Consider the following 17300-nt stretch of genomic DNA (forward strand, 5'->3'; position numbering starts at 1 on the left):
TACTAACAAGGCGGCATCGTGAAAATGCAAAAAACAAATTCCTATTTATTTCTATTCCATCGATAAAAATGTCCCAGCCTCTCTGAATAGCTCCCATTTTGTCCTCCCCCGCCACCTCCCTCAACTCTTGTTGGTCTTTTGGAGCTAAACTAAGTCTTCCCTCTTCTTTTGATTATGCGTACATAGATTATCTCCCTCTTCATGGGACACTTACCAGAACTTTAAACATTCTCAGATGGGGTTCTTTTAAGCCCACTTCGCCTGCCCTCCACCACCACCCTCCTCACCCCCCCAACCTGGCTGCTGCGTATTCAGGAAGTGCAAACCCAATATAAAGATAACCCGGACCAGAGAGAAAGGGAGACTGGCCCTGTGACCTTGTTGGGCAAATGACTTCCCCTTCCCAGTACCTCAGACTCAGCTTCCGCAGAACAAGGAGGCTGGGCCCAATGGGCTGCAAGGAGGTCCCTCTGGCTCTGACCTGCGAAGGCTCAGCTGGGTGAGCACCCCCAGCCCCTGACTGGTCCCAGGGACACCCAACAATCCTGAGCCAGGGTACTGAGGCACTAGGATTTTCTACCACTCACTCCTGATGCCTAAGGATCCTACTACAGCCGTTAAACAGCGCTGGGAGTCAGGACACCTGGTTCCAGTCTCAGTTCTCCCATCTTTTCGAAAAGGGGAAGAGAGTGAGGGGGGGTGGGGGGCATCTGAGCAGACTTAAGCTCCAGCTACAGTGCTTTAATTTTTTAAAAAATAGGATAATGTATATGACTAGTAGAATAAAGATTTTAAAAACATTTTTAGAGAGGGGATACCCAACAGTGAGAAGTGAGAAGGAACATCATGATGGTCAATCTCCAGAGCTTCACTTACAGACTCCGTTTATGGCGTTTAGGGGTTCTGCTGGCATAGGAGTCCTCTGCCTGGGGCTCCTCCTATCTCTGTATCCATAATAATTCTGGCTCCTCAAACTCCTAAGATAGCCCCAGACATAAGGTGTTAACTTCCTGGTTCTGGAAAATGGCCTTCACAATCACACCTAGCATAAAGCCCTTGTTTCACTCTGCAGGGTTGGCAAGGAGAACACAGGCTGGGTTATCACCCAATGAAGACTATTTAATCTACCAGTTGAGCTCCCCCTGGGCAAAGCCAGTTAGATGGTATAAGTAATCAATCTTGGTTTACAGCTCTGAGTAACTAGAATGAAGGAGGGACAGGAAGCATGAGTCATCATCGGGAGAGAGCTGTTAATAGACTTTGAGGTTTGCAGGCAGGGGTGGGGCTAGGCCTGGCCCCTCAGCTGGGTGGAGAATATGCAGGACATCATCTTGGGAGTTGTGGAGAACAAAGCAGCCCCTTTCTAACCACAGGAACATCAATGCTCAAGCTTCCAGAGCCCTCATCCTTCTAGATATTTAAGCAACAGTTAGGAAAAGAAGGCAAGTGGTTGACTCCAAATAAGTCTGATTCTTACAGATTGCATTTTTATTTATTTTTTAAAAATATTATTTATTTATTTGAAAGAGAGAGAACATGAGCATGAAGAGGAACAGAGGGAGAGGGACAAGAAGACTCTGTGCTGAGTGCAGAGCCCAACTCACAGCTGGATCCCACAAACCTAAGATCATGACACGAACCCAAATCAAGAGTCAGAAGCTCAACTGACTGAGACATCCAGGTGCCCCTTTACAGACTGAATTTTTTTTTAAAGACTCTATTTATTTATCTGACAGTGAGAGAGCACAAGCAGGGGGAGCTGCAGAGAGAGAGAGGGAGAAGCAGGCTCCCTGCTGAGCAGGACTCAATTCCAGGACCCTGGGATCATGATCTGAGCCAAAGGCAGATACCCAACCGACTGAGCCACCCAAGCACCCTCTGACTGAGTTTTTACAGAAAGTTGCCAGTCACTGTTTTATGACAGTGAGCTGATGGCCTGGAATCAACTGAAGCATTTATTGTAGAGATAGAAGCCAAATGCTAATCCACTCAAGACCACCATGTTCACTGGCCATGAGTGGTCAACCAGACTTGGGAAACCTGGTGAAACACAGTCAAACATTAATTGCAGGACTTCTCAGGGCTTTTGCTATGCTAGTGGCTGTGGCTCTCCAAGAGAAGTCACAGAGGCCATCTGTCTCATTGGCTCATGAGAACACCTATCTCTACAGCTCAGTTCACACCATGTCTACACCCAGCTGCCCAACAGGCCCAGCTCCCATCTGCCTGCTCCAGCCTTCCCTGACCACTTAGTAGGGACACAGTGCTGTCCCTCTCAGCGACCCATTCTGTATACCCAGCATTTCATCTCATGAAGACAGTTTATCCTCTGTGTCTGTTTTTGGTCATGAAGTCTTTTAAAATGAATAGACTTTATTTTTTAGAGCAGTTTCAGAATCACACCAACTCTGCCTTTTTTAATGCCACTTGTGTACTGTATAAAGCCTAGAGTCACTATGAATAGCAGGCACTGAAAAAAGTTGTTGCCTGATAGATATCAAATCAGGAAGTGATAAAAATCTGAGAGTAATATAAAGCCACTTAATAGAAGGATCTAAGAACGAAAGTAAAACAGACAGTGAGGACCACTTCTCTAACCCTACTGAACATGCGTCAGCAAAGTGGTTCTGCCCTCCTATTATCTGGGGGCTCCAAGAGAAAAGTCCCCAGTGAGTGGTATCATCAAGCCCAGCCCGTTTGTTTTTTTTTTTTTAATTTTTTTTATTTTTTTTTATTTATGATAGTCACACAGGGAGAGAGAGAGAGACAGAGACACAGGCAGAGGGAGAAGCAGGCTCCATGCACCGGGAGCCCGATGTGGGATTCGATCCCGGGTCTCCAGGATCGCGCCCTGGGCCAAAGGCAGGCGCCAAACCGCTGCGCCACCCAGGGATCCCAAGCCCAGCCCGTTTGTGGCCGCATGACAGACAGCATGGTTCAGAGGGAGGGCCGAGATTCTGGGGTACCCCATTTCCAGAACCTATGGTTCATACCATCTGCAAACACTGGCCAGACCAGTGTGCTCTGTGTTCCCTCAAACCGTCTTTAAAACCACTCCAGTTTGGAGAACATAATAGTGAGGCTGAGGATCCCATATCGCCCCTAGATTTCTGCTTCCATTTGCATCGTGGTTCATAAACCAGCTCTTGTCAACTTAAAAGTATCACTGAACAAGAGCTTGAGGCTTGAAGGGTCTGTTTCAGTCATAACAATACTGACTACCATAGACTGACTGTTATCATGCTCCAAGCTCCTGTCATGAGCTCTATATGCACAGTCTTTATTCTTTTTTTTTTTTTTTTTTTTTGAGAGAGAGAAAGCGCACACATATGCATGTGCATTCATGGTGGAGGAGAACAGAGGCAGAGGGGTAGAGAGAATCTCAAGCAAACTCCACACTGACTGAAGAACCTAATGTGGGGCTTAATCTCACCACCCTGAGATCGTGACCTGAGCCGAAACCAAGACTTGGATGCTCAGCCAATTGAGCCCCCAGGCACCCCATACATGTCTTATTTAGTCCTTAAATAACTCTGTCTATTGTCCCATGTTGCAGATGAAGAAACTGAAACTCAGAGACACTGGGCTAGTGAAATGGCAGAGTGAGGTTCAAACTCAGCTCTTTCTCCCTGCCCACAAAGCCCAAAAAGCCTAACCATGGTGCTCTGTGGCCTCCCCTCCAACAAACACACACACCAGGAGACAGAAAAGCCAACAGCAGAAAGGACAGGGGTGGGGGCAAGGGAAGGGAAGAAAGTGGAAGGAGAGTGTGGCATGCAGAGGAGAGGAAGCCGGGATCTGGAGGAGGTGCACATGGGGTCTGGCATTGAGTCCAGCAGGCCTTTGAGGAGTGGGAACGAAGCAGGAAAGTTGCTGGTGACCGCTGGAGAAAGAGGCCACAAAATATGCAAAAGCCATTTCCTCTCTCAAGGAAGATAAACAATAGATTCATAAACAAATTTTACAAAGCTGTTCAGCTATTTAAAGCATCCTGGTAGGGACTCATATCCTTTGTGAGCATAAAGTTCATCCACCAAAAATGGTCATCCGTTACCTTGGGGAGGACAGTGGGAAAAGAGGGCAGGAGAGGACATACTCTTCATCGTGCTGTCACCTGCTCGCCCTGTGACTATAGCCAGCTATGTGCCCTCTTTGAGCTCTGTACGGCACTCTTCTGTGATAAAGACTAGTAATTCATGCCATACAGAGCTATGGTGGAGAAGAAAGAAGATAACACCTTCTGGCAATATGGCAGACCAGATACCCTACTTGATTGTCCCAGTCGAAACAACTAATATGTTGGAGAAAATGTAAAATATAAAAATTGTATACACATCACTGAGTTTGTACCAATGGAAGGATTCTTCAAAGACCAAAAACACACCCAAAGCTGGAACCCTGCTTTGGTGAGCTAGCAGCAAAGCTGACTTTTGCCCTGAGGGTTCCTGTCAAACCCTAGACATTCTACATTTACCTCAAGAGCTGCACAATGTTCAGGAGACACGAAAAAAAATCTCCTTCCTCCATAAAGTTGGGGCTCCATGCTCAGTGAATGAGAAGTAAATGCACAACACAGAAGCAGTCTGCAAGGAGCCCTGACCTTGGGCTGGTGGGATGGGAGAAAATCTCTCCTGGAAATTTGTGGGTTTTCTTGTTTTTCCTTTTTTAGAGAAGGAGAGGGAGGGGCAGAGGGAGAGAGAGGATTGCAAGCAGGCTCCATCTCACAACCCTGAGGTCATGACCTGAGCAGAAATCAAGAGTCAGTGGCTTAACCGACTGAACCACCCAGGCACCCCTTTTCTTTTAGATAGAGAGTGTGGTGGGAAGGGAGAGGGAGAGAGATAGAGAATCTAAAACAGAATCCAGGCTGAGTGTATAGCTGATCTCCTGAAAATATGTAATCATCAGCTAGACCCCACACAGGTTTGGAGTTTGAATTCATGTTTCTTATGCAGCCAGAGAAAGCTTAGGTAGAAAATTAAAGTGATTTTTGGTTGCTAGTACCCTCAAACAACGAGCAAAAAAGCAAAACAAATTCTGTTTGGAAAAGTCAATGACAACAAATACATCAAATAATTCTCAAATAGAGAATTTTCCTTGCCAGGAAAACAAGCAGCTTGCAGGAAACAAGGCACCATGAGTATTGGACATCAGACACAACAGACAGCAGAACTAGACCTCCAAGGATTTCAGAGTCTAGAATTACCAGACATGAGGGTTTACAATTTCTAAATAGCTACTTAAATATATGAAAGAAATAATAATAATAAAAAAAAGAAGTTTGCAGATATGAGCAAGAAATAAGGACTAGAAAAAAATCACCAAGCAGAAAAATAATGAGCTGGAACTTCTAGAAACGATGGATAAAACAACCAAAAGGAAAACAGACGGAATGAGTGGGTGGATTAAAGAGCATTTGAAACCCGGAATACAGGACTGAATGGAGGGCAGATCTGAAGAAATGATTCAGAGGTCAGCCCAGAGAGACAAATATGAAAAATACAAAACAGAGGTTGAGAGATAGAGAACAGAGATAGAAGGTCTATCGGAAGTCTAACAGGAGTTCCAGAAGAAGACAGGAGACAGAAGGAAAATATGGCAATATTCAAAGAAGGAAGGGTGGGGAATTTGCAGGACTATTGAAAAACACCCATCTTTAGCTCTAGGAATCCCAACAAAACCCAAGCCGACTGAAGACAAAAAAACTTACACCTAGTTACATGGTAATGGGAGCTGCAGAACACCAAAGAAAACAATGTTTTTAACATAGCCAGAGAGCAATACCAGGTCACTTACACAGGAACAGATTTAGATTGACAGCCAACGTCTCAACAGCAATTTCAAAGCCAGAAGCGGCGAAATAATCACTTCAGTGACCCAAGAGAATATATTTGGTTAAGCCACCTTGCAAAACAGAGAGCAAAATAAAGATGTTCTCAAGCCAACCAAAGCCAAAACCCAACCCAAACCAAACCAGAAAAAAAACACTTGGGAATTTGCCACCACCAGACTCTCACTCTCATTAAAGGCTAATGCTAAAGGATTTACTTCAAGCAGAAGGAAAATAATCTGAGATTCATTAAAAGAATCAGAGGGGATCCCTGGGTGGCTCAGCGGTTTAGTGCCTGCCTTCGGCCCAGGGCATGATCCTGGAGACCTGGGATCGAGTCCCACATTGGGCTCCCTGCACGGAGCCTGCTTCTCCCTCTGCCTATGTCTCTGCCTCTCTCTGTGTATGTCTCCCATGAGTAAATAAATGAAATCTTAAAAAAAAAAAAAATCAGAAAAAAAAAGATAATGATCAGTATATGGGTTCATCTGTACAAACACTATGCAACAGTGATGTCCAACTGGCAGGGGAAAAAAACACAGAACTGAATGAAAACACAGGATAATAACTGTCTATAAATTGGGAGAGGCAGGGACTAGAATTGAACCCATCTAGGGTTTTTGCATTGTTGGGGAGGAAGGTAAAGACCCTGATTAATTTTAGACTTTGGCTGGGATCCCTGGGTGGCGCAGCGGTTTGGCACCTGCCTTTGGCCCAGGGCGCGATCCTGGAGACCCGGGATCGAATCCCACATCGGGCTCCCGGTGCATGGAGCCTGCTTCTCCCTCTGCCTATGTCTCTGCCTCTCTCTCTCTGTGATTATCATAAAAAAATTTAAAAAAAATGTTTAGACTTTGGTAAGTATGCCAGCTACAACAGCCAGAGTAACTACTGCAAGGACAAATAGCACAGAACTTCCTTTTTAAAAATATTTTATTTTTTTTAAATTTTATTTATTTGAGAGAGAGAGAGACAGAGCACACACAGTGGGAGTGCCAGGCAGAGGGAGAGGGAAAAGCAGATTCCTCACTGAGCCGGGGGCCTGATGCGGGGCTCGATCTCACAACCCTGAGATCATGACCTGAGCCCAAGGCAGACGCTTAACTGACTGAGCCACTCAAGTGCCCCTAGAGAGTGTAGAACTTCCAAATAAGATGGAAAATGAAACAAGGGGGAAAAACATCTCAGTCTAGAAGAAAGAGCAGAAAAAACCTTTAAGTATATAAAAGTGGTGGAAATGTATCTTAACTCATCAATAATATACACTGATTCTATCTAAGCATCTACCAAATAACATTGCCTTAAAATATATAAAAAAGGGCAGCTCGGGTGACTCAGCAGTTTAGTGCTGCCTTCAGCCCAGGGTGTGATCCTAGAGACCCAGGATTGAGTCCCACGTTGGGCTCCCTGCATGGAGCCTGCTTCTCCCTCTGCCTGTGTCTCTGCCTCTCTCTCTCTCTCTCCCCTCTGTATTCTCATGAATAAATAAATAAAATCTTAAATATATATATATGTATATATATACGTGTATATATATATATATATATATATATATATATATACATATATACATTTCAGCGCTACAAGAAGAAACTGACAAATCCAGTGGGAGATTTTTAACACATTTCTCTCAAAAACCGATTAATCAAATAAAAATATAAAAGGCACACTAGAGAGGATCTGAACAGTACAACAAAGTAATTTATTTTGACGATCATATGTAGAAAGCTATATCCAACAATTTCTTCCAAGTGCTCATGGAACATTTGAGAAAAAAGCTGAAAAGAGATAAAATATGAAAAAGGAGCACACAAAAGGAGTTATGTTTATATTAGCCTCTCTCCAAGGACCCAAACCTGTCTTGATGTACCTCGAGTCTAGCACAGATAGTCTAGCACTATCACAAAGGGGTTCTTAAGAGGTACTGACCAAAGGATTCTCTATTGAGAACAGGTTGAGTGAGCAACTGGCAGGGCTGACACTGGAGTCCTTTCCAACACAGAGAGGGACAAGAGGACAAGGGGAGTGGGGCCAGTGTCCAGGAAGAATGGATACAAACAAGAAAAGCAAGAGTCATGATGGCCATCTTCAACTCTGAAGACAGAGTCACGTGGAAGAATTTCTGAAAGCCCAGGCTTTGTGGTTCCAAATGGCAGAGCAGAGAAGAGCAGACAGGAGTTATAGAGAAGAATTTGTCCCAAGTTAGGAAGAATTTTCTAATAATTCACTGCTCAACATTGGTTAGGAATTGGTCTGGCAGATGCTTACGACCCCCCCTTACGACCCTGTGTGGGACAGGAAGGAATCTGTCTAGGATGTCCTGGGAGTCCCAGGCCACAGACTGTCCTTCCAATGCCATTCTTTCCAAATTCCCTGGATATACAATCCCTAAAAGATCTGCCGAAGGTCCCAGATTCAGGAGGTGGTGGAGGAATAATGGTAGCTTTAGTCTCCAGATACTCAACTGGGTACCCTTTCTTCCCTGCCATTGGCCTCTCTACTAACTGCCACGAGCATGCTTTGCCCTACAAGGCTAACATGCACTTCTTATGCCTACCCATGCGCCAGCAAACCTGCACTCTTCCAGAACGTGGTGCGAGATCACAAAAGCATAGAGGATTCATTAAAATAAAAATGCCTGGACCTTTCAGGAGAAGGAAAGCAAGCTTACCTTGACTTCCACAGCAGATGGCTGAGTTGGGGGCCTGGCTCTGGGGGCTTCTCCTGCGGCCGGCCAGTCATGCTGCTCTCATGCTGCTGGGCAGGTGGGAAGAGGAGTCCTGGTTCTGCAGGGGGAAAAGAACAGGAAAGGTCACTCCTTCATTGTTTCTTCCTAGCTCTCCATTACCAGCCTGCAGGGGATATTCTTCAAAAGCTGAGGGAGTTCCTGAGGCTGGCCTCACCCACTCTCATGTCCTTGGGGAGCAGGCAGGCATGGATCAGACAAATATTTCCCACGCCCTACAATATGCCATGAGGGGTTCTGAGGAATGAGGCTAAAAAGATGTATTAAATGCACTCCCTGCTTTTAAGAAAGAGTCGAGAGAGAGAGAGAGACAGAGAGAGAGAGAGATGCACATGTTTCATTACAATATTAATTTGGTAAGTGCTGTGATTTCCCCAAATTCATTCAACAGCCTAGCCTGCCTGTCCCACAGGGGAGCAGAGGCAGTTCGCAAGTTGCTCCCCACAGGACTTTCCAAAGTACTGTCAGGAAGGCTGAGTGGTCTTTGTTTTTGTTTTCATTCCCAATCCACTGCAGATAAATGCTTTTATAAAAGGTAATTTTAAAAAAATGAACTGGTAGACAAATGAAATAGAAAAAATGCTCAGAGCGCCACCTCTTCAACTATTTGACCCCACAGATGACTCTGTCCAATCGGGACACAGGTTTCTAAGCACTTACTCGCCATTTCTGTACTATCTCGAGGATGGGTGAGTGATTTGCGGCCAGCACCATTCCGCAAACCACAGCTGAGCAGCGTCACAAGGGAAGCTGACCCGGAGGTAGGCTTTCCCAAGAAATCTGGATGATCCCTTGAGAGGGTGGCTAGCAAGACAGCTGATGTCAAATTCACCCTGTGGACTGCAGATCAGAGTCTCTTTCTAGGAAGGAGGGCCACAGCAGGAGCATTCGGGAAGGCATCGGGACAGAGCCAGTGGAACTCGCGGGGTTCAGGTTCCGGAGCATGAGGCTCATGGAACCTGGTCAAAACTTCTCAGCCCGAACTACGGCGACCGCAGCCAAAGCGACTGCCCCGAACAGGAAGAACAAAGTGTTATCTATTAAAATGGACTGGGACATTTCAGAAAATAAATCAGTCCCAAAATGTCAAAAGGGCTGCTCGTGTTCATTCCTACTATTTAATGCCATAAAAATGATTTTTTTTTAAGTTAAGAAATCCTTTGTCTGTGACAGCCAGCTCCAAAAAAAGCCTTTAAATGCCTATTGCCATAATACTTGAGGGAGAGATTACAAGTCATTTTCACCCATTTGAATGTTTAAGAGAAAGTGCTCGTTCCTCTAAACTCTCAGCTTTTAAGTAGTTCTTATTTTAAACTTTAGGAGATAACTCCGCAGAAGAAAAACTTCCCCTTTCAAAGTCTTTTTTTTTTTTTTTTTTTTTTAATGTGAACACTCATATACCCTCACTCCCTGCTTCAAATGCTAAATCATCTGCAATTTGGGAGTTTGTTGCTCATGAAATTCTACCGATAAGCACATCATAAACAGTCCTATAGCAACAGAATGTTTTTGAAGCGATGTCTGTGATGTTACAAAGATTGTATATCATTATTCCTGTATGTTGGGGAAGAGAAGGTTATGGGAATAACTGTTTATGTACAAATAAGTCAATATAGTAACTGGCAACCTGAGTAGGAGACGTTAGCAAGAAGCTAAACCACGACATGAGGTGGGAAGCAGGGATATACTTTACTCAGTGTCCATGACTAACGTGCTGTCCTGAGTCTCACTGAACTCCCCTGCCACAGCCTGAGTCCTTGGAGCTGGGTGTCTCAACAGCAAGAGCCATGCTTAGGCAACCAGAGAGTCAAATGCTATTGGTCATCTACCATACGTCAGGTGCTGGGTTGGCCTCCCACGGTTCTCAAGATGGGTTCTCCTTCAAGGAGGCCCAACATAAACATGGAAGGAGGTAATTATAACCTTCCTACTGTGTTAATAATAAAATAAAAAAATACTGTCTGGAGGTAAAGGAGAGGAAGTGAGGCTCACTAGCTCAACCCATCTCTCCATCCATTCATTCAATGGTGACTGAATGATAGTATGTACCATGCAAGGGCAAGGCACTAGGCAAAGAACAGGTGAGACCAAAGCAGTCCCTGCCTTCATGGAGCCTACGGTCTAGTGGGAGAAACAAGCATTAACAAATTAGAAATAACTAACAGTGATATGTTCTAAAGAAGTATGGCTACTGCTATAAGAACATGAGACAGGGGTAGACCTAGCACAGGAAAGGGTCAGTGGTGCTTTCCTAATGGACCAGTCTTTAATCTGAGCCCTAAGAACACAGAAGTGAAGCAAAACAGAGAGGGCAAGAGAGAATAAATGCTGTCGGTGCAATAAACAGCCTTTGCAAAAGTCCTGTGATGAGAAGGAGCACAGCACGTTCTAGCTATGAAAGGAGGCTTGTAATAAGGACTGAATTGGTTCTTGGTCTCACACCACACTTTAGTCACTGTGGTATCCAAGGCAAGCATTAAACATGTGCAGGTTTTTCACAAGAGCCCAAGAAGTTACCCATGGCAAGCCAGGAATATAAGATGCATATATACACATAAGGTGTAATTTTCTCTCATCCTAAGCTGGCACGAGGCATCCAATATAGGAGCCACTTTGCTTTCCCTCCAATTTTAGACCAAGTTTGTGGCACTCTTACCTATTTCCTTTTCAGCAGTGGTGACTTGGCTAAATTCAATTTGGCTGGTAGTAAAAATTAGTTGGTCAGTGCTGAGAAGATAGACAAGGGTGTGGGTTTGGGGATGTGGATGAGCATTCCATTATTAAGATTACTGCTGGAGAAGCATCCTGGGGGGTGATACTTTAAGAAAATTCATACAATTTCACGCCTGGAACATGAGCCTTGGAGCCCAGGAGACCTGGGTTCAAATCTGACTCCATCCCTCACCAGCCATTTGGTCCTTGTTCTTCCATTAAAACAGAAGCCTCCTTGCAGGGGTCTCAAGGAGATCAGCAAGAAGCACATTGCCTGGCTCCTAAAGGACCCCGAATCGGGCAGCATTACCAACCCTGCACCCCAGCGATTGGGGAGCAAGGAGAGCCATGCCCCTCCCTCAATGTGAAAATCAATGGGAGTCCAAGAAATGATCTCCCAGCCACTACTAGGGCCACAGCAGGAGCATTCGGCAGCTCTGCAAGGGTCAGAGATTACCCATCAGTAGTCAGGTGTCCTGATGACTCATCATTTCCTGGTGTGTACCCTCAATGCTTCCCAGCCACATTGCTGAGAGTCTGTGGTTGGAAGTTCCACTCCACGCTAGGACTAACCCTCACTAAGTCACATCTCACCTGCCCCAGTCTCAATTGCAAAGAGGAATCCAGATGCCCTTCCGGGGATTTATGGGAAGATCTGCCCAGGAGCTCTGGGCACCCACCACTAACAACTGGGGTTCCTCTGGACAAACAGCTGAGTCCCAGATGGTAGAGGAGATGGAACAGCTGCCACATCCTACCACAGATGAGACATGGTGCTGGGACTCCCCAGCGATGGACTCTAATATTTACAACAATCCTGCAGAGTCACTGTGGGTATCACAATTGAATAAGTAGGAAACTGAGGCCTGCTGACTTGCCCAAGACCACAAAACTGAGTGGTAAAGCCAGAACCTGGAGCCGGAAGCCCTTCCTTTTTACTCTGTTACCACATGCCACCCCATGAGACAGAAATCTTATTATCTCTTTCTTGTACAACCAAGGAGGACACAGCCATGGAAGATAGTGTGCCTTTTCAAGGATCTGCAGCCAGCAAGCCATCAGGCAAGGCCAGGATATTCCCACTGCCCCACACTATTCTTTGGGCCTCAGTTTCCCTTGTGTACACTGGTGGTGACAGATGCTGCCTTACATACCACACTATAGTCAGAGGTAAGGGGGAACAAAGTTTAAAAGATCTAGGAGAAGGAAAAAAATTAATATACAGAAACAAACACTTTAAATGGGTACCGAGAGGCTCAAACCACAGAAGGATGGTCCTGGGGTGCCTAGGTGGCTCAGTCGGTTGACTGTCTGCCTTCAGCTCAGGTCATGATCCCAGGGTCCTGAGACTGAGCCCCCTGGGCTCCCTGCTCAATAGGGAGTCTGCTTCTCCCTCTGCCCCTTCCCCCACTCGTGCCCACTGACTCTCTCAAATAAATAAACAAAATCATTTTTTAAAAGATTTTATTTATTTATTCGAGAGACAGAGAGAGATAGATAGATCAGGGCAGAAACATGGGCAGAGGGAGAAGCAGGCTCCATGCAGAGAGCCCGATGTGGGACTCGATCCTGGGACTCCAGGATCATGCCCTGAGCTGAAGGCAGATGCTTAACTGCTGAGCCATCCAGGCATCACGAATAAACAAAATCTTAACAAAAGAAGGAAGGAAGGAAGGAAGGAAGGAAGGAAGGAAGGAAGGAAGGAAGGAAAGAAAGAAAAGAAAAGAAAGAAAAGAAAGAAAAAGAAAAAGAAAAAGAAAAAGAAAAAGAAAAAGAAAAAGAAAAGGAAAAGGAAAAAGAGATTAATTACATCCTGCCCTGATGGGTTGGGGGAGGGTTTAGCTGGGGACACAGGATATACAAGAGAGAGCCTCTGAAATGGGAAGCAGGTCCAAATGAAGTGTGAAGAAATCCCTCCATGCCACCCCCAATAAATTAGGAATTGGCACAGATTTAAAAAAGAAGGAAAAGGAGGAGGGGGAGGAGAAGGAAAAAGAGGGGAAGAGGAGAAGGAAGATTCAATCTGTAGCTTTAATTTAAGAACAGCTAAGAAACAGTATGAAGATAATTGATGCAATGAGAAATCTCAGATTCCAGGTGCTTGGGGGGCCAACCATTCCATCAAATGAACGCTAGGCAGAGACAACAGTGGCACAGTAGAGGATCTAATTTTCAAGTGAGATATATTCCCCCAATAGCCAGGGGAGGTCTGGAAGCTTTTGAGATGGGGTGGGCGGGGGGGAGTCTCATTCTCTCTAAACATCTCTTCTCTTCTTTTGGTGCCCCATTCCCACTTCTGCAGAGGTTGAGAAAAAAATAGCTGTCCCTCATGGCAGGAGAATGTCCTGCCCAGATCACTATGAGACAGAGGTGGGCCATTTAATCCACCCTTCATGCACCCAGTTATTCCAGAACACAGAAGCTGGGCCATTCACATCAATAGCAGAATAGCTCAAACACCAAGAACATATCAGATGGATTCATTGTAGACTGATGATGAACAGCAGGCTACCAGCCACTCTCCAGCCTCAAGCCTGCTGTCCCCTTGCTCATGGCCCCAGCCAGCTTGTCTTTAGGGCTGCATACATCTCAAGCTCTTTCCTACCCCAGGGCGTTTGCACGTGCCAGTTCCGCTATGATGCTCTCCTCCTAGCTCCCTCCTCATAAACATCTAGTCAACCTTTTAGGTTATAGCTTCAGTGAGACTTCTGACTCTCTAGAAATAGAACTGTGCAGCAGTACTTATCACAGTTGCAATCAATTAATTACGGGATTAGCAAGCTGGTCTCCCTAGTGGGACTGTAAGCCCTACTACAGCATGGGCAATGTCTATTTTTCTTTTCTTTTTTCTTTTTTTACCATTGTGTCCCATAGGCTAGCACAGTAGTTCTCAATCCTAATAGCACATCAAAATCATCTAGGGAGTTTAGAAAACCACAGATGCCTGGGTTCTACCACAAACTTATTAAACAATAGTGTTTAAAGCTTGCCAAGTGGTTGTAATATGTTGCCAAGGCTAAGAACCGCTGACTTAAGGAGGTCGTGGTTGCTGGGCTAATGTCCTAGACCAATCTTGCAGTGGCCCGGGGATTTACAGTAGGACCTTGCTCCCTTTGCTTGTGTCTACAATGTAGCATTTAAATGTTGTTTTTCACTCCAGAGATTAAATTTGAGAAAATTCCGGAAGAGAGAAACAAAATCCTCATTGTTAGAGAGGAATACTATTCCTTTCATTAAGTTCTCCCCACACATACCCTTCCCCAATGCACCTCTGTCCTCTCACTCTGCTTTATCACCTTTATCCTCAGAGCCACAGAATTAACCTGATATGTTGCTGAAATACATGTAAATATCAGGGCTGAAATCTACTAATTTTTTTGAATTTTATTTATTTATTCAAGAGAGAGAGAAAGAGAGAGACAGAGACAGAGAGACAGAGAGCATGCAAACAGGGGTGGGGAGGAGCAGAGGGAGAGGGACAAGCAAACTCTTCGCTGAGCAGGAGCCGTGGGACTCAATCCCACGATGCCGAGATCATGACCTGAGCCGTAACCAAGAGTCAGATGCTTAACTGACTGAGCCACCCAGGAGCCCCTGCTAATTTTTTTTTTTTTTAATTAAAATAGGCCCAGCTATACAATGCAATACCATGCAAAATTTCACACTAAGTTTTAATCCCCAGGTGATTTGTGTGCCCTACTGAAGTGTGAGCAGCCCTGGTCTCTCCAGCTGTGCTTTTCAACATGGTAGCCACAAGCAGCTCTTTCAATTTAAATTAATTAAGATGAAATGAACTTAAAAACTCAGTTCTTCAGTTTTACTAGCCACATTTTAAGTACTCAGTAGCCACACGTGGCTAGCAGCTACCATACTGGATTGCACAGAACAGAACGTTTTCATCACTGTTTAGAGTTGCGTGTGACAAGCATTGTTCTAGAGCAGAGTATCACTATCTGGGTACTAGTGACATTTGGGGTGGGATAATTTTTTGCTGTGGGGAGCTTCCAGCATATGGTGGAGCAGTAGTTCTCAACCCCAAGTGATTACTGCCCCTCAAGGAACACCTGGCAATGTCCAGAGACAACTTTTGGTTGTCACAGCTAGGGGTTCTACTAGCATCTAATGGGCGGGGGCCAGAGGTGCTGCTAAAATTTGTACAGCACACAAGGCAGTCCCCACAACAAAGAATGACCTGGTCCCAAATGTCAGTAGTGCTGAGGTGAGAAACTCTGCTCTAGATTAATCAAGAAAACACAGCCATTCTCAGTAAAACTGGTGGTAGGAGACTCCTAAGACCAAAGTGCCCCAAAGCCCCCGCTTTGTCAAATTCAGAACCCCGAGAACAACTGCCTAGGCAGATAGGTGTCTATATTTGTCAAGAATGCAACAATAAGAAGTCCTGGTTTCCAGAATAATCTATGATTTCATTTTTAAAATGAAGTCCCTCCACTTGGAATCCTAAGGACTGGGAAAAGTAGGCATTCATTTTTGGCATTGTTGTTTGGAATGTGTGATTAATTCCATGGGAAACCACAGTCTACCCAATAGATGTAGATATTAATTCCTTTGTTCATGCATCTACTTATTCAGAAGTATTTACTGAGCACCTACTATGTGTCAGGTACTCCTCTAGTGTCAGAAACAGAGCAATAAATCAAAGAAACCAGGTCCCTGCCCTGTGAAGCTGACTTTCTACAAGAGGAGACCAACAGTACACAAGGAAACAAACACATCAGCAGTGGAAGGGTGGGAATGGTGTCAGGAAGGAAAATAAGCCAGGGTAAGGAGATAGAGCAGTGAAGGGGATGGATGCCTGAGGTCACCCCTCTGAAGAGTGATCAGGGAAGGTCAGCCCATAAAGTGGCATGTGGGCAGAGATCTGAATGAATGGAAATTGAACAAGACAATTCAAGAAGGCAAGAGAGTCCCAGGCATGGAGAAGAGTGGGTGGGTTCTCAGTCCTCTGGTGATACAAACTTGGGGGAGGGGGAAGAGGGCTGGGAGAGAGGTCAGCAAGGCAGGCAGGGGCCACGTGGCTGGGCCAGGAATCCACTGGATGGCTCTGAGCAGAGAAGAAATGGGGCTTGGTTAATGTTTCACAGAGAGAACAAACTATAGGATGACAAGAGTACACAGGGAAAGCACAGTTATGAGACTGCTGCGGTCTTCCAGGCAAGACATGGTGGTGACATTATTAATTAATTAGTCAACAAAATCATTAATACTAATACTAGCTACTTGGTCAATGTTATTCCCATTCTGTCTCAGATATATCATGAGCAGACCAAGCATCATGTTCAAGCTACCTGTATGGGAAAATGCACTCTGAGTTCCAAATGGTCAACTTGAGTTTTAAGATGGGGACTGTGCGATCTAAGACAGCAGGAAAGGGAGCTGGGGTTTGGAAGCTCTGCAGGAGGAAAAAAGGAGCATTCTCCAATAGTTCCCCTTTCCTCAAAGCCATCAGAAAAGAGGAGTCTGAGAGGGGCCACCATAGTCTTCCAAGGGTTGCTGGGCAGCAAGTGGCTGAGACCCACTCTCCTGCCATAGGCAAAGCCGAAGGGAAAGGACTGGTTCTCCTGGAAGGATGGCACTGCAGCTGAGAACGAAGGAGTGCATGGAGTCTCTTCCAAGAGCAGGAAGGCTTCTACTTCTGGGATTTCTCAGGCTTCAGGGCAACATGGGGTCAGGGAAATAGCCATGGAGTCAGCAGATGTAGGGCAGAATAATCCAGCTGTGCCTCTTACTAGCTGCACAACACTGGGCATGCCACCCTATCTCCTGGATCCTCTGTAAGATGGAAACAAGACCTTGCCTTTCAGAGTAGTTATGAGGAGTCAAACCAGATGACGCCCATGCTAAGAGTAGTAACCATAACTTCCAGCCTATGTGCCGAAGTCTGTGCATGCATGTTTTCTGGAGCAGATGCAGAATCCACCATCAACCACAGGCATGTCCAAGTAATTCAGCTTTACCCAAGGAAAGGGGCTTCTCTTTCATTAATTTATCTAT

The 17300-nt window shown here is 45.2% G+C and overlaps 1 protein-coding gene across 50 annotated transcripts in view; it reads right to left on the bottom strand.

Annotated features, from left to right (window-relative positions):
• The window catches only part of TRERF1 (transcriptional regulating factor 1), a 210138-nt gene that overhangs the window by 60301 nt on the left and 132537 nt on the right, over window positions 1-17300 (bottom strand). For all 50 annotated transcript variants that reach the window (XM_072732096.1, XM_072732079.1, XM_072732032.1 and 47 more), the window contains one exon: window positions 8502-8616. The gene's annotated coding sequence lies outside the window, so the exon portion shown is untranslated. The remainder of the gene's footprint in view (window positions 1-8501; window positions 8617-17300) is intronic.

This window comes from Vulpes vulpes, chromosome 1 (assembly GCF_048418805.1).
Source record: "Vulpes vulpes isolate BD-2025 chromosome 1, VulVul3, whole genome shotgun sequence".
Taxonomy (NCBI): Eukaryota; Metazoa; Chordata; class Mammalia; order Carnivora; family Canidae; genus Vulpes; species Vulpes vulpes.